Consider the following 19,760-nt stretch of genomic DNA (forward strand, 5'->3'; position numbering starts at 1 on the left):
TACAATACATTATAAAACACACTACTACTAGTAATACAACACATTATAAACACATTATAAACACACTACTACTAGTAATACAATACATTATAAAACACACTACTACTAGTAATACAATACATTATAAAACACACTACTACTAGTAATACAATATATTATAAAACATACTACTACTAGTAATACAATACATTATAAAACACATTATAAACACACTACTACTAGTAATACAATACATTATAAAACACACTACTACTAGTAATACAATACATTATAAACACATTATAAAACACACTACTACTAGTAATACAATACATTATAAACACATTATAAACACACTACTACTAGTAATACAATACATTATAAAACACACTACTACTAGTAATACAATATATTATAAAACATACTACTACTAGTAATACAACACATTATAAAACACACTATAAAACACACTACTACTAGTAATACAATACATTATAAAACACACTACTACTAGTAATACAATACATTATAAAACACACTACTACTAGTAATACAATACATTATAAAACACATTATAAAACATACTACAACTAGTAATACAATACATTATAAAACACATTATAAACACACTACTACTAGTAATACAATACATTATAAAACACATTATAAAACACACTACTACTAGTAATACAATACATTATAAAACACACTACTACTAGTAATACAATACATTATAAAACACACTACTACTAGTAATACAATACATTATAAAACACACTACTACTAGTAATACAATACATTATAAAACACACTACTACTAGTAATACAATACATTATAAAACACACTACTACTAGTAATACAATACATTATAAACATACTACTACTAGTAATACAATACATTATAAAACACACTACTACTAGTAATACAATACATTATAAAACACACTACTACTAGTAATACAATACATTATAAAACACACTACTACTAGTAATACAATACATTATAAAACACACTACTGCTAGTAATACAATACATTATAAACACACTACTACTAGTAATACAATACATTATAAACCACATTATAAAACATACTACTACTAGTAATACAATATATTATAAAACACATTATAAACACACTACTACTAGTAATACAACACATTATAAAACACACTACTAATAGTAATACAATACATTATAAAACACACTACTACTAGTAATACAATACATTATAAAACACACTACTACTAGTAATACAATACATTATAAAACATACTACTAGTAGTAATACAATATATTATAAAACACATTATAAAACATACTACTACTAGTAATACAATACATTATAAAACATACTACTACTAGTAATACAATACATTATAAAACACATTATAAAACACACTACTACTAGTAATACAATACATTATAAAACACACTACTACTAGTAATACAATACATTATAAAACACACTACTACTAGTAATACAATACATTATAAACATACTACTACTAGTAATACAATACATTATAAACCACATTATAAAACACACTACTACTAGTAATACAATATATTATAAAACACATTATAAACACACTACTACTAGTAATACAATACATTATAAACACACTACTACTAGTAATACAATACATTATAAAACACATTAATGATCAGGGACTGATTTAGACCTGGGACACCAGGTGTGTTAATGATCAGGGACTGATTTAGACCTGGGACACCAGTTGAGAGTAATTCATTATCAGGTAGAACAGAAAACCAGCAGTACTCTGGACCTCGTAGGGTAAGATTCAAATGTAGATTGGTAACCAGGTGCCAGATGGCCAGATGGCAGGTAACCAGGTGCCAGGTAGCCAGATGGCAGGTAACCAGGTGACAGGTAGCCAGATGGCAGGTAACCAGGTGCCAGGTAGCCAGATGGCAGGTAACCAGGTGCCAGGTAGCCAGGTGGCAGGTAACAGGTAACCAGGTGACAGGTAGCCAGATGGCAGGTAACCAGGTACCAGGTAGCCAGATGGCAGGTAACCAGGTGCCAGGTAGGCAGATGGAAGGTAACCAGGTGCCAGGTAGCCAGATGGCAGGTAACCAGGTGCCAGGTAGCCAGATGGCAGGTAACCAGGTGCCAGGTAGGCAGATGGCAGGTAACCAGGTGCCAGGTAGCCTGATGGCAGGTAACCCAGCGGTTAGAGTAATTGAAAGGTTGCTCGTTTGAATCCTGAAGCCAACAAGGTGAGAAATCTGTCGATGTGCACTTGAGCAAGGCACCTAACCCTTATTGCTCCAGGGGCACTGGACAACGGTGACCCTGGCCTTGACCCCACCTTGACCCCATATGCCTTGACCCCATATGCAATAAACACGTGTATAATACACATTTGAAGTCGTAAGTTTACATACACCTTCGCCAAATACATTCAAACTCAGTTTTTCACAATTCCTGACTTTTAATCCTATTACAAATTCCCTGTCTTAGGTCAGTTAGGATCACCACTTTATTTTAAGAATGTGAAATGTCAGAATAATAGTAGAGAGATTGATTTATTTCATCACATTCCCAGGGGTTCAGAACATTACATACACTCAATTAGTATTTGGTAGCATTGCCTTTAAATTGTTTAACTTGGGCCAAACGTTTTGGGTAGCCTTCCACAAGCTTCCCACAATAAGTTGGGTGAATTTTGGCCCATTCCTCCTGACAGAGCTGGTGAAACTGAGTCAGGTTTGTAGGCCTCCTGACAGAGCTGGTGTAACTGAGTCAGGTTTGTAGGCCTCCTGACACAGCTGGTGTAACTGAGTCAGGTTTGTAGGCCTCCTTGCTCTCACAAGCTTTTTCAGTTCTGCCAAAAAAAATTCTATAGGATTGAAGTCAGGGCTTTGTGATGGCCACTCCAATACCTTGACTTTGTTGTCCCATTTTGCCACAACATTGGAAGTATGCTTGGGGTCATTGTCCATTTGGAAGACCCATTTGCGACCAAGCTTTAACTTCCTGACTGATGTCTTGAGATGTGGCTTCAATATATCCACATAACTTCCCTTTCTCATGATGCCATCTATTTTGTGAAGTGCACCAGTCCCTCCTGCAGCAAAGCACCCCCACTACATGATGCTGCCATCCCCGTGCTTCACGATTGGGATGGTGTTCTTCGGCTTGCAAGCACCCCCCTTCTTCCTCCAAATATAACGATGGTCATTATGGCCAAACAGTTCTATTTTTGTTTCATCAGAGGACATTTCTCCGTACAAACCGTAGTCTGTAAACAATTGTTGGAAAAATGACTTGTGTCCTGCACAAAGTAGATGTACTAACTGACTTGCCAAGACTATAGTTTATCAACAAGAAATTTGTGGAGTTGTTGAAAAAAAAGTTTAAATGACCCCAACAAAAGTGTATGTAAACTTCTGACTTCAACAGTAGGACAAATGTAAGCACTCATCAAATGATGTTGTTCTGTACCTTCCTGGGTACAGCTCCCAAACAGTCTCTCTCGTCACTACCATCCAGACAGTCCTCCTGGCCATCACAGTGCCACGTCTCGAAGATACACAGGTTGGTGCCACAGTGGAAGTTACCCGGCTGGCAGTCAAAACAGTTGTTCTCATCAGAACCGTCTGGACACTGGAGTGGATGAATGAATGAGAGATACTGCTGAATATTTACAATCAAAACAAAGTAGAAACATTTCCATTGTGGTCCAACATCTTTCTACTGACTGTATTCCAACAATAGAAAAATATCAGTATGTTGTCTTCCTCAGTGTGTATATTATATTATATTGATCAGCATGTTGTCTTCCTCAGTGTGTATATTATATTATATTGATCAGTGTGTTGTCTTCCTCAGTGTGTATATTATATTATATTGATCAGCATGTTGTCTTCCTCAGTGTGTATATTATATTATATTGATCAGTGTGTTGTCTTCCTCAGTGTGTATATTATATTATATTGATCAGTGTGTTGTCTTCCTCAGTGTGTATATTATATTATATTGATCAGTATGTTGTCTTCCTCAGTGTGTATATTATATTATATTGATCAGTATGTTGTCTTCCTCAGTGTGTATATTATATTATATTGATCAGTATGTTGTCTTCCTCAGTGTGTATATTATATTATATTGATCAGTGTGTTGTCTTCCTCAGTGTGTATATTATATTGATCAGCATGTTGTCTTCCTCAGTGTGTATATTATATTATATTGATCAGCATGTTGTCTTCCTCAGTGTGTATATTATATTATATTGATCAGTATGTTGTCTTCCTCAGTGTGTATATTATATTATATTGATCAGTATGTTGTCTTCCTCAGTGTGTATATTATATTGATCAGTGTGTTGTCTTCCTCAGTGTGTATATTATATTGATCAGCATGTTGTCTTCCTCAGTGTGTATATTATATTGATCAGCATGTTGTCTTCCTCAGTGTGTATATTATATTATATTGATCAGCATGTTGTCTTCCTCAGTGTGTATATTATATTATATTGATCAGAATGTTGTCTTCCTCAGTGTGTATATTATATTATATTGATCAGCATGTTGTCTTCCTCAGTGTGTATATTATATTATATTGATCAGCATGTTGTCTTCTTCAGTGTGTATATTATATTATATTGATCAGCATGTTGTCTTCCTCAGTGTGTATATTATATTATATTGATCAGTATGTTGTCTTCCTCAGTGTGTATATTATATTATATTGATCAGCATGTTGTCTTCCTCAGTGTGTATATTATATTATATTGATCAGCATGTTGTCTTCCTCAGTGTGTATATTATATTATATTGATCAGTATGTTGTCTTCCTCAGTGTGTATATTATATTATATTGATCAGCATGTTGTCTTCCTCAGTGTGTATATTATATTGATCAGCATGTTGTATTCCTCAATGTGTATATTATATTATATTGATCAGTGTGTTGTCTTCCTCAGTGTGTATATTATATTATATTGATCAGCATGTTGTCTTCCTCAGTGTGTATATTATATTGATCAGCATGTTGTCTTCCTCAGTGTGTATATTATATTATATTGATCAGTGTGTTGTCTTCCTCAGTGTGTATATTATATTATATTGATCAGTATGTTGTCTTCCTCAGTGTGTATATTATATTATATTGATCAGCATGTTGTCTTCCTCAGTGTGTATATTATATTATATTGATCAGCATGTTGTCTTCCTCAGTGTGTATATTATATTATATTGATCAGCATGTTGTCTTCCTCAGTGTGTATATTATATTATATTGATCAGTATGTTGTCTTCCTCAGTGTGTATATTATATTATATTGATCAGCATGTTGTCTTCCTCAGTGTGTATATTATATTGATCAGTATGTTGTCTTCCTCAGTGTGTATATTATATTATATTGATCAGTATGTTGTCTTCCTCAGTGTGTATATTATACTATATTGATCAGTGTGTTGTCTTCCTCAGTGTGTATATTATATTGATCAGTGTGTTGTCTTCCTCAGTGTGTATATTATATTATATTGATCAGCATGTTGTCTTCCTCAGTGTGTATATTATATTATATTGATCAGTGTGTTGTCTTCCTCAGTGTGTATATTATATTATATTGATCAGTATGTTGTCTTCCTCAGTGTGTATATTATATTGATCAGTATGTTGTCTTCCTCAGTGTGTATATTATATTATATTGATCAGTGTGTTGTCTTCCTCAGTGTGTATATTATATTATATTGATCAGCATGTTGTCTTCCTCAGTGTGTATATTATATTATATTGATCAGCATGTTGTCTTCCTCAGTGTGTATATTATATTATATATTGATCAGTATGTTGTCTTCCTCAGTGTGTATATTATATTATATTGATCAGCATGTTGTCTTCCTCAGTGTGTATATTATATTGATCAGCATGTTGTCTTCCTCAGTGTGTATATTATATTATATTGATCAGTGTGTTGTCTTCCTCAGTGTGTATATTATATTATATTGATCAGTGTGTTGTCTTCCTCAGTGTGTATATTATATTGATCAGTATGTTGTCTTCCTCAGTGTGTATATTATATTATATTGATCAGTATGTTGTCTTCCTCAGTGTGTATATTATATTATATTGATCAGTGTGTTGTCTTCCTCAGTGTGTATATTATATTATATTGATCAGCATGTTGTCTTCCTCAGTGTGTATATTATATTATATTGATCAGCATGTTGTCTTCCTCAGTGTGTATATTATATTATATTGATCAGTATGTTGTCTTCCTCAGTGTGTATATTATATTGATCAGCATGTTGTCTTCCTCAGTGTGTATATTATATTGATCAGCATGTTGTCTTCCTCAGTGTGTATATTATATTATATTGATCAGCATGTTGTCTTCCTCAGTGTGTATATTATATTATATTGATCAGTATGTTGTCTTCCTCAGTGTGTATATTATATTATATTGATCAGCATGTTGTCTTCCTCAGTGTGTATATTATATTGATCAGCATGTTGTCTTCCTCAGTGTGTATATTATATTATATTGATCAGCATGTTGTCTTCCTCAGTGTGTATATTATATTATATTGATCAGTATGTTGTCTTCCTCAGTGTGTATATTATATTGATCAGTATGTTGTCTTCCTCAGTGTGTATATTATATTATATTGATCAGTATGTTGTCTTCCTCAGTGTGTATATTATATTATATTGATCAGTGTGTTGTCTTCCTCAGTGTGTATATTATATTATATTGATCAGCATGTTGTCTTCCTCAGTGTGTATATTATATTATATTGATCAGTGTGTTGTCTTCCTCAGTGTGTATATTATATTATATTGATCAGCATGTTGTCTTCCTCAGTGTGTATATTATATTATATTGATCAGTGTGTTGTCTTCCTCAGTGTGTATATTATATTATATTGATCAGTGTGTTGTCTTCCTCAGTGTGTATATTATATTGATCAGCATGTTGTCTTCCTCAGTGTGTATATTATATTATATTGATCAGCATGTTGTCTTCCTCAGTGTGTATATTATATTATATTGATCAGCATGTTGTCTTCCTCAGTGTGTATATTATATTATATTGATCAGCATGTTGTCTTCCTCAGTGTGTATATTATATTATATTGATCAGCATGTTGTCTTCCTCAGTGTGTATATTATATTATATTGATCAGTATGTTGTCTTCCTCAGTGTGTATATTATATTATATTGATCAGTGTGTTGTCTTCCTCAGTGTGTATATTATATTATATTATATTGATCAGCATGTTGTCTTCCTCAGTGTGTATATTATATTATATTGATCAGTGTGTTGTCTTCCTCAGTGTGTATATTATATTATATTATATTGATCAGCATGTTGTCTTCCTCAGTGTGTATATTATATTATATTGATCAGCATGTTGTCTTCCTCAGTGTGTATATTATATTATATTGATCAGCGTGTTGTCTTCCTCAGTGTGTATATTATATTATATTGATCAGCGTGTTGTCTTCCTCAGTGTGTATATTATATTATATTGATCAGCGTGTTGTCTTCCTCAGTGTGTATATTATATTATATTGATCAGTGTGTTGTCTTCCTCAGTGTGTATATTATATTATATTATATTGATCAGTATGTTGTCTTCCTCAGTGTGTATATTATATTATATTATATTGATCAGCATGTTGTCTTCCTCAGTGTGTATATTATATTATATTGATCAGCATGTTGTCTTCCTCAGTGTGTATATTATATTATATTGATCAGTGTGTTGTCTTCCTCAGTGTGTATATTATATTATATTATATTGATCAGTATGTTGTCTTCCTCAGTGTGTATATTATATTATATTGATCAGCATGTTGTCTTCCTCAGTGTGTATATTATATTATATTGATCAGCATGTTGTCTTCCTCAGTGTGTATATTATATTATATTGATCAGCATGTTGTCTTCCTCAGTGTGTATATTATATTGATCAGCATGTTGTCTTCCTCAGTGTGTATATTATATTATATTGATCAGTGTGTTGTCTTCCTCAGTGTGTATATTATATTATATTGATCAGCATGTTGTCTTCCTCAGTGTGTATATTATATTATATTGATCAGTGTGTTGTCTTCCTCAGTGTGTATATTATATTATATTGATCAGCATGTTGTCTTCCTCGGTGTGTATATTATATTATATTGATCAGTGTGTTGTCTTCCTCAGTGTGTATATTATATTATATTGATCAGCATGTTGTCTTCCTCGGTGTGTATATTATATTATATTGATCAGTGTGTTGTCTTCCTCAGTGTGTATATTATATTATATTGATCAGTGTGTTGTCTTCCTCAGTGTGTATATTATATTGATCAGTATGTTGTCTTCCTCAGTGTGTATATTATATTATATTGATCAGTGTGTTGTCTTCCTCAGTGTGTATATTATATTATATTGATCAGCATGTTGTCTTCCTCAGTGTGTATATTATATTATATTGATCAGCATGTTGTCTTCCTCAGTGTGTATATTATATTATATTGATCAGTGTGTTGTCTTCCTCAGTGTGTATATTATATTATATTGATCAGCATGTTGTCTTCCTCAGTGTGTATATTATATTATATTGATCAGCATGTTGTCTTCCTCAGTGTGTATATTATATTATATTGATCAGCATGTTGTCTTCCTCAGTGTGTATATTATATTATATTGATCAGCATGTTGTCTTCCTCAGTGTGTATATTATATTATATTGATCAGTATGTTGTCTTCCTCAGTGTGTATATTATATTATATTGATCAGCATGTTGTCTTCCTCAGTGTGTATATTATATTATATTGATCAGCATGTTGTCTTCCTCAGTGTGTATATTATATTGATCAGCATGTTGTCTTCCTCAGTGTGTATATTATATTATATTGATCAGTATGTTGTCTTCCTCAGTGTGTATATTATATTATATTGATCAGCATGTTGTCTTCCTCAGTGTGTATATTATATTGATCAGCATGTTGTCTTCCTCAGTGTGTATATTATATTGATCAGTATGTTGTCTTCCTCAGTGTGTATATTATATTATATTGATCAGTATGTTGTCTTCCTCAGTGTGTATATTATATTGATCAGCATGTTGTCTTCCTCAGTGTGTATATTATATTATATTGATCAGTGTGTTGTCTTCCTCAGTGTGTATATTATATTATATTGATCAGTGTGTTGTCTTCCTCAGTGTGTATATTATATTGATCAGCATGTTGTCTTCCTCAGTGTGTATATTATATTATATTGATCAGCATGTTGTCTTTCTCAGTGTGTATATTATATTATATTGATCAGCATGTTGTCTTCCTCAGTGTGTATATTATATTATATTGATCAGTATGTTGTCTTCCTCAGTGTGTATATTATATTATATTGATCAGCATGTTGTCTTCCTCAGTGTGTATATTATATTATATTGATCAGCATGTTGTCTTCCTCAGTGTGTATATTATATTATATTGATCAGTATGTTGTCTTCCTCAGTGTGTATATTATATTGATCAGTGTGTTGTCTTCCTCAGTGTGTATATTATATTATATTGATCAGTGTGTTGTCTTCCTCAGTGTGTATATTATATTATATTGATCAGCATGTTGTCTTCCTCAGTGTGTATATTATATTATATTGATCAGCATGTTGTCTTCCTCAGTGTGTATATTATATTATATTGATCAGTATGTTGTCTTCCTCAGTGTGTATATTATATTATATTGATCAGTATGTTGTCTTCCTCAGTGTGTATATTATATTGATCAGTATGTTGTCTTCCTCAGTGTGTATATTATATTATATTGATCAGCATGTTGTCTTCCTCAGTGTGTATATTATATTATATTGATCAGTATGTTGTCTTCCTCAGTGTGTATATTATATTATATTGATCAGTATGTTGTCTTCCTCAGTGTGTATATTATATTGATCAGTATGTTGTCTTCCTCAGTGTGTATATTATATTGATCAGTATGTTGTCTTCCTCAGTGTGTATATTATATTATATTGATCAGCATGTTGTCTTCCTCAGTGTGTATATTATATTATATTGATCAGTATGTTGTCTTCCTCAGTGTGTATATTATATTATATTGATCAGTGTGTTGTCTTCCTCAGTGTGTATATTATATTATATTGATCAGCATGTTGTCTTCCTCAGTGTGTATATTATATTATATTGATCAGTATGTTGTCTTCCTCAGTGTGTATATTATATTATATTGATCAGCATGTTGTCTTCCTCAGTGTGTATATTATATTGATCAGTGTGTTGTCTTCCTCAGTGTGTATATTATATTATATTGATCAGCATGTTGTCGTCCTCAGTGTGTATATTATATTGATCAGTATGTTGTCTTCCTCAGTGTGTATATTATATTGATCAGTGTGTTGTCTTCCTCAGTGTGTATATTATATTATATTGATCAGTATGTTGTCTTCCTCAGTGTGTATATTATATTGATCAGTGTGTTGTCTTCCTCAGTGTGTATATTATATTATATTGATCAGCATGTTGTCTTCCTCAGTGTGTATATTATATTATATTGATCAGCATGTTGTCTTCCTCAGTGTGTATATTATATTATATTGATCAGTGTGTTGTCTTCCTCAGTGTGTATATTATATTATATTGATCAGCATGTTGTCTTCCTCAGTGTGTATATTATATTATATTGATCAGCATGTTGTCTTCCTCAGTGTGTATATTATATTATATTGATCAGCATGTTGTCTTCCTCAGTGTGTATATTATATTATATTGATCAGCATGTTGTCTTCCTCAGTGTGTATATTATATTATATTGATCAGCATGTTGTCTTCCTCAGTGTGTATATTATATTGATCAGCATGTTGTCTTCCTCAGTGTGTATATTATATTATATTGATCAGCATGTTGTCTTCCTCAGTGTGTATATTATATTATATTGATCAGTGTGTTGTCTTCCTCAGTGTGTATATTATATTGATCAGCATGTTGTCTTCCTCAGTGTGTATATTATATTATATTGATCAGCATGTTGTCTTCCTCAGTGTGTATATTATATTATATTGATCAGCATGTTGTCTTCCTCAGTGTGTATATTATATTGATCAGTATGTTGTCTTCCTCAGTGTGTATATTATATTATATTGATCAGTATGTTGTCTTCCTCAGTGTGTATATTATATTATATTGATCAGTGTGTTGTCTTCCTCAGTGTGTATATTATATTATATTGATCAGCATGTTGTCTTCCTCAGTGTGTATATTATATTGATCAGTATGTTGTCTTCCTCAGTGTGTATATTATATTGATCAGCATGTTGTCTTCCTCAGTGTGTATATTATATTATATTGATCAGTGTGTTGTCTTCCTCAGTGTGTATATTATATTATATTGATCAGTGTGTTGTCTTCCTCAGTGTGTATATTATATTATATTGATCAGTATGTTGTCTTCCTCAGTGTGTATATTATATTATATTGATCAGTGTGTTGTCTTCCTCAGTGTGTATATTATATTATATTGATCAGCATGTTGTCTTCCTCAGTGTGTATATTATATTGATCAGCATGTTGTCTTCCTCAGTGTGTATATTATATTGTATTGATCAGCATGTTGTCTTCCTCAGTGTGTAAATTATATTGTATTGATCAGCATGTTGTCTTCCTCAGTGTGTATATTATATTATATTGATCAGCATGTTGTCTTCCTCAGTGTGTATATTATATTGTATTGATCAGCATGTTGTCTTCCTCAGTGTGTATATTATATTATATTGATCAGTATGTTGTCTTCCTCAGTGTGTATATTATATTATATTGATCAGCATGTTGTCTTCCTCAGTGTGTATATTATATTATATTGATCAGTGTGTTGTCTTCCTCAGTGTGTATATTATATTGATCAGCATGTTGTCTTCCTCAGTGTGTATATTATATTATATTGATCAGCATGTTGTCTTCCTCAGTGTGTATATTATATTGATCAGCATGTTGTCTTCCTCAGTGTGTATATTATATTGATCAGTATGTTGTCTTCCTCAGTGTGTATATTATATTATATTGATCAGCATGTTGTCTTCCTCAGTGTGTATATTATATTGATCAGCATGTTGTCTTCCTCAGTGTGTATATTATATTGTATTGATCAGCATGTTGTCTTCCTCAGTGTGTAAATTATATTGTATTGATCAGCATGTTGTCTTCCTCAGTGTGTATATTATATTGATCAGCATGTTCTCTTCCTCAGTGTGTATATTATATTATATTGATCAGCATGTTGTCTTCCTCAGTGTGTATATTATATTATATTGATCAGTATGTTGTCTTCCTCAGTGTGTATATTATATTATATTGATCAGCATGTTGTCTTCCTCAGTGTGTATATTATATTATATTGATCAGCATGTTGTCTTCCTCAGTGTGTATATTATATTGATCAGCATGTTGTCTTCCTCAGTGTGTATATTATATTATATTGATCAGCATGTTGTCTTCCTCAGTGTGTATATTATATTGATCAGCATGTTGTCTTCCTCAGTGTGTATATTATATTATATTGATCAGTGTGTTGTCTTCCTCAGTGTGTATATTATATTGATCAGCATGTTGTCTTCCTCAGTGTGTATATTATATTATATTGATCAGCATGTTGTCTTCCTCAGGGTGTATATTATATTGATCAGCATGTTGTCTTCCTCAGTGTGTATATTATATTGATCAGTGTGTTGTCTTCCTCAGTGTGTATATTATATTATATTGATCAGTGTGTTGTCTTCCTCAGTGTGTATATTATATTATATTGATCAGTGTGTTGTCTTCCTCAGTGTGTATATTATATTGATCAGTATGTTGTCTTCTTCAGTGTGTATATTATATTATATTGATCAGTATGTTGTCTTCCTCAGTGTGTATATTATATTATATTGATCAGTATGTTGTCTTCCTCAGTGTGTATATTATATTATATTGATCAGCATGTTGTCTTCCTCAGTGTGTATATTATATTATATTGATCAGTGTGTTGTCTTCCTCAGTGTGTATATTATATTATATTGATCAGTATGTTGTCTTCCTCAGTGTGTATATTATATTATATTGATCAGCATGTTGTCTTCCTCAGTGTGTATATTATATTATATTGATCAGCATGTTGTCTTCCTCAGTGTGTAGATTATATTGATCAGCATGTTGTCTTCCTCAGTGTGTATATTATATTATATTGATCAGCATGTTGTCTTCCTCAGTGTGTATATTATATTATATTGATCAGCATGTTGTCTTCCTCAGTGTGTATATTATATTATATTGATCAGCATGTTGTCTTCCTCAGTGTGTATATTATATTATATTGATCAGCATGTTGTCTTCCTCAGTGTGTATATTATATTATATTGATCAGCATGTTGTCTTCCTCAGTGTGTATATTATATTATATTGATCAGTATGTTGTCTTCCTCAGTGTGTATATTATATTATATTGATCAGTGTGTTGTCTTTCTCAGTGTGTATATTATATTATATTGATCAGTATGTTGTCTTCCTCAGTGTGTATATTATATTGATCAGCATGTTGTCTTCCTCAGTGTGTATATTATATTATATTGATCAGCATGTTGTCTTCCTCAGTGTGTATATTATATTATATTGATCAGCATGTTGTCTTCCTCAGTGTGTATATTATATTATATTGATCAGCATGTTGTCTTCCTCAGTGTGTATATTATATTATATTGATCAGCATGTTGTCTTCCTCAGTGTGTATATTATATTATATTGATCAGCATGTTGTCTTCCTCAGTGTGTATATTATATTGATCAGTATGTTGTCTTCCTCAGTGTGTATATTATATTATATTGATCAGCATGTTGTCTTCCTCAGTGTGTATATTATATTGATCAGCATGTTGTCTTCCTCAGTGTGTATATTATATTATATTGATCAGTGTGTTGTCTTCCTCAGTGTGTATATTATATTATATTGATCAGCATGTTGTCTTCCTCAGTGTGTATATTATATTGATCAGTATGTTGTCTTCCTCAGTGTGTATATTATATTATATTGATCAGTGTGTTGTCTTCCTCAGTGTGTATATTATATTATATTGATCAGTGTGTTGTCTTCCTCAGTGTGTATATTATATTGATCAGTATGTTGTCTTCCTCAGTGTGTATATTATATTGATCAGCATGTTGTCTTCCTCAGTGTGTATATTATATTGATCAGTATGTTGTCTTCCTCAGTGTGTATATTATATTATATTGATCAGTGTGTTGTCTTCCTCAGTGTGTATATTATATTATATTGATCAGCATGTTGTCTTCCTCAGTGTGTATATTATATTATATTGATCAGCATGTTGTCTTCCTCAGTGTGTATATTATATTGATCAGTATGTTGTCTTCCTCAGTGTGTATATTATATTGATCAGTATGTTGTCTTCCTCAGTGTGTATATTATATTGATCAGTATGTTGTCTTCCTCAGTGTGTATATTATATTGATCAGCATGTTGTCTTCCTCAGTGTGTATATTATATTATATTGATCAGCATGTTGTCTTCCTCAGTGTGTATATTATATTATATTGATCAGCATGTTGTCTTCCTCAGTGTGTATATTATATTATATTGATCAGCATGTTGTCTTCCTCAGTGTGTATATTATATTATATTGATCAGTGTGTTGTCTTCCTCAGTGTGTATATTATATTGATCAGTGTGTTGTCTTCCTCAGTGTGTATATTATATTATATTGATCAGTATGTTGTCTTCCTCAGTGTGTATATTATATTATATTGATCAGTATGTTGTCTTCCTCAGTGTGTATATTATATTATATTGATCAGCATGTTGTCTTCCTCAGTGTGTATATTATATTATATTGATCAGCATGTTGTCTTCCTCAGTGTGTATATTATATTATATTGATCAGCATGTTGTCTTCCTCAGTGTGTATATTATATTATATTGATCAGTATGTTGTCTTCCTCAGTGTGTATATTATATTATATTGATCAGTATGTTGTCTTCCTCAGTGTGTATATTATATTGATCAGTATGTTGTCTTCCTCAGTGTGTATATTATATTATATTGATCAGTATGTTGTCTTCCTCAGTGTGTATATTATATTATATTGATCAGCATGTTGTCTTCCTCAGTGTGTATATTATATTATATTGATCAGTATGTTGTCTTCCTCAGTGTGTATATTATATTATATTGATCAGCATGTTGTCTTCCTCAGTGTGTATATTATATTATATTGATCAGTATGTTGTCTTCCTCAGTGTGTATATTATATTATATTGATCAGTATGTTGTCTTCCTCAGTGTGTATATTATATTATATTGATCAGTGTGTTGTCTTCCTCAGTGTGTATATTATATTATATTGATCAGTGTGTTGTCTTCCTCAGTGTGTATATTATATTATATTGATCAGTATGTTGTCTTCCTCAGTGTGTATATTATATTATATTGATCAGCATGTTGTCTTCCTCAGTGTGTATATTATATTATATTGATCAGCATGTTGTCTTCCTCAGTGTGTATATTATATTATATTGATCAGCATGTTGTCTTCCTCAGTGTGTATATTATATTATATTGATCAGCATGTTGTCTTCCTCAGTGTGTATATTATATTGATCAGCATGTTGTCTTCCTCAGTGTGTATATTATATTGATCAGTATGTTGTCTTCCTCAGTGTGTATATTATATTATATTGATCAATATGTTGTCTTCCTCAGTGTGTATATTATATTATATTGATCAGTATGTTGTCTTCCTCAGTGTGTATATTATATTATATTGATCAGTATGTTGTCTTCCTCAGTGTGTATATTATATTATATTGATCAGTGTGTTGTCTTCCTCAGTGTGTATATTATATTATATTGATCAGCATGTTGTCTTCCTCAGTGTGTATATTATATTATATTGATCAGCATGTTGTCTTCCTCAGTGTGTATATTATATTGATCAGCATGTTGTCTTCCTCAGTGTGTATATTATATTGATCAGCATGTTGTCTTCCTCAGTGTGTATATTATATTGTATTGATCAGCATGTTGTCTTCCTCAGTGTGTATATTATATTATATTGATCAGCATGTTGTCTTCCTCAGTGTGTATATTATATTGATCAGTATGTTGTCTTCCTCAGTGTGTATATTATATTATATTGATCAGCATGTTGTCTTCCTCAGTGTGTATATTATATTATATTGATCAGTGTGTTGTCTTCCTCAGTGTGTATATTATATTATATTGATCAGCATGTTGTCTTCCTCAGTGTGTATATTATATTGATCAGTATGTTGTCTTCCTCAGTGTGTATATTATATTATATTGATCAGTGTGTTGTCTTCCTCAGTGTGTATATTATATTATATTGATCAGCATGTTGTCTTCCTCAGTGTGTATATTATATTATATTGATCAGCATGTTGTCTTCCTCAGTGTGTATATTATATTGATCAGCATGTTGTCTTCCTCAGTGTGTATATTATATTGTATTGATCAGCATGTTGTCTTCCTCAGTGTGTATATTATATTATATTGATCAGTATGTTGTCTTCCTCAGTGTGTATATTATATTATATTGATCAGCATGTTGTCTTCCTCAGTGTGTATATTATATTATATTGATCAGTGTGTTGTCTTCCTCAGTGTGTATATTATATTGATCAGTATGTTGTCTTCCTCAGTGTGTATATTATATTATATTGATCAGTGTGTTGTCTTCTTCAGTGTGTATATTATATTGATCAGCATGTTGTCTTCCTCAGTGTGTATATTATATTATATTGATCAGTGTGTTGTCTTCCTCAGTGTGTATATTATATTATATTGATCAGTGTGTTGTCTTCCTCAGTGTGTATATTATATTGATCAGCATGTTGTCTTCCTCAGTGTGTATATTATATTATATTGATCAGTATGTTGTCTTCCTCAGTGTGTATATTATATTATATTGATCAGCATGTTGTCTTCCTCAGTGTGTATATTATATTATATTGATCAGCATGTTGTCTTCCTCAGTGTGTATATTATATTGATCAGCATGTTGTCTTCCTCAGTGTGTATATTATATTATATTGATCAGTATGTTGTCTTCCTCAGTGTGTATATTATATTGATCAGCATGTTGTCTTCCTCAGTGTGTATATTATATTATATTGATCAGCATGTTGTCTTCCTCAGTGTGTATATTATATTATATTGATCAGTGTGTTGTCTTCCTCAGTGTGTATATTATATTATATTGATCAGTGTGTTGTCTTCCTCAGTGTGTATATTATATTATATTGATCAGTATGTTGTCTTCCTCAGTGTGTATATTATATTGATCAGTATGTTGTCTTCCTCAGTGTGTATATTATATTATATTGATCAGTATGTTGTCTTCCTCAGTGTGTATATTATATTGATCAGTATGTTGTCTTCCTCAGTGTGTATATTATATTATATTGATCAGTATGTTGTCTTCCTCAGTGTGTATATTATATTATATTGATCAGCATGTTGTCTTCCTCAGTGTGTATATTATATTATATTGATCAGCATGTTGTCTTCCTCAGTGTGTATATTATATTGATCAGTATGTTGTCTTCCTCAGTGTGTATATTATATTGATCAGTATGTTGTCTTCCTCAGTGTGTATATTATATTATATTGATCAGCATGTTGTCTTCCTCAGTGTGTATATTATATTGATCAGTATGTTGTCTTCCTCAGTGTGTATATTATATTATATTGATCAGCATGTTGTCTTCCTCAGTGTGTATATTATATTATATTGATCAGCATGTTGTCTTCCTCAGTGTGTATATTATATTATATTGATCAGTATGTTGTCTTCCTCAGTGTGTATATTATATTATATTGATCAGCATGTTGTCTTCCTCAGTGTGTATATTATATTATATTGATCAGCATGTTGTCTTCCTCAGTGTGTATATTATATTATATTGATCAGCATGTTGTCTTCCTCAGTGTGTATATTATATTGTATTGATCAGTATGTTGTCTTCCTCAGTGTGTATATTATATTATATTGATCAGTATGTTGTCTTCCTCAGTGTGTATATTATATTATATTGATCAGCATGTTGTCTTCCTCAGTGTGTATATTATATTATATTGATCAGTATGTTGTCTTCCTCAGTGTGTATATTATATTGATCAGCGTGTTGTCTTCCTCAGTGTGTATATTATATTATATTGATCAGCATGTTGTCTTCCTCAGTGTGTATATTATATTGATCAGCATGTTGTCTTCCTCAGTGTGTATATTATATTATATTGATCAGCATGTTGTCTTCCTCAGTGTGTATATTATATTGATCAGCGTGTTGTCTTCCTCAGTGTGTATATTATATTATATTGATCAGCATGTTGTCTTCCTCAGTGTGTATATTATATTGATCAGCATGTTGTCTTCCTCAGTGTGTATATTATATTATATTGATCAGTATGTTGTCTTCCTCAGTGTGTATATTATATTATATTGATCAGTATGTTGTCTTCCTCAGTGTGTATATTATATTATATTGATCAGCATGTTGTCTTCCTCAGTGTGTATATTATATTATATTGATCAGTATGTTGTCTTCCTCAGTGTGTATATTATATTGATCAGCATGTTGTCTTCCTCAGTGTGTATATTATATTATATTGATCAGTATGTTGTCTTCCTCAGTGTGTATATTATATTATATTGATCAGTATGTTGTCTTCCTCAGTGTGTATATTATATTATATTGATCAGCATGTTGTCTTCCTCAGTGTGTATATTATATTGATCAGTATGTTGTCTTCCTCAGTGTGTATATTATATTGATCAGCATGTTGTCTTCCTCAGTGTGTATATTATATTATATTGATCAGCATGTTGTCTTCCTCAGTGTGTATATTATATTATATTGATCAGCATGTTGTCTTCCTCAGTGTGTATATTATATTGATCAGTGTGTTGTCTTCCTCAGTGTGTATATTATATTATATTGATCAGCATGTTGTCTTCCTCAGTGTGTATATTATATTATATTGATCAGCATGTTGTCTTCCTCAGTGTGTATATTATATTGATCAGTGTGTTGTCTTCCTCAGTGTGTATATTATATTATATTGATCAGCATGTTGTCTTCCTCAGTGTGTATATTATATTATATTGATCAGCATGTTGTCTTCCTCAGTGTGTATATTATATTATATTGATCAGCATGTTGTCCTCCTCAGTGTATAGATTAGATTGAGAATATGTTGGTACATTGTAATGTTTTGTAGACAGTACAGACAGTTAACCCACTGTTCCTAGAGTCATTATGTTGGTACATTGTAATGTTTGGTAGACAGTACAGACAGTTAACCCACTGTTCCTAGAGTCATTACGTTGGTACATTGTAATGTTTGGTAGACAGTCATTGTAAATAAGAATTTCTTCTTAATTGACTTGCCCTATAAAAGGTTCAATAAAAAATAAATGAAATGAAAAGGAAAAAACACCTTCCTCTCCGGTAACTGAGTTAGGAAGGACGCCTGTATAGTAGTGACTGGGTGTATTGATACACCATCCACAGTGTCATCAATAACTTCACCATGATCAAAGGTTGGTGAAATCTGTCGTTCTGCCCCTGAACAAGGCAGTTAACCCACCTTTCCTAGGCCGTCATTGAAAATAAGAATTTGTTCTTAACTGACTAGTTAAATATGACTTGCCTGGTTAAATAAAGGTGAAATAAATAAAAAAAGGGAAATTCAATGTATTTTTTCATTTTTACATCTCCCTATAGG

The 19,760-nt window shown here is 31.6% G+C and overlaps 1 long non-coding RNA gene across 1 annotated transcript in view; it reads right to left on the minus strand.

The window, feature by feature from the left end:
• Positions 1 to 19,760, minus strand: part of LOC135532702 (uncharacterized) — a 40,899-nt gene that overhangs the window by 1,642 nt on the left and 19,497 nt on the right. The window contains exon 3 of the long non-coding RNA XR_010454382.1: positions 3,451 to 3,612. This is a non-coding gene — a long non-coding RNA (uncharacterized LOC135532702). The remainder of the gene's footprint in view (positions 1 to 3,450; positions 3,613 to 19,760) is intronic.

Source organism: Oncorhynchus masou, unplaced genomic scaffold (assembly GCF_036934945.1).
Source record: "Oncorhynchus masou masou isolate Uvic2021 unplaced genomic scaffold, UVic_Omas_1.1 unplaced_scaffold_1992, whole genome shotgun sequence".
Taxonomy (NCBI): Eukaryota; Metazoa; Chordata; class Actinopteri; order Salmoniformes; family Salmonidae; genus Oncorhynchus; species Oncorhynchus masou.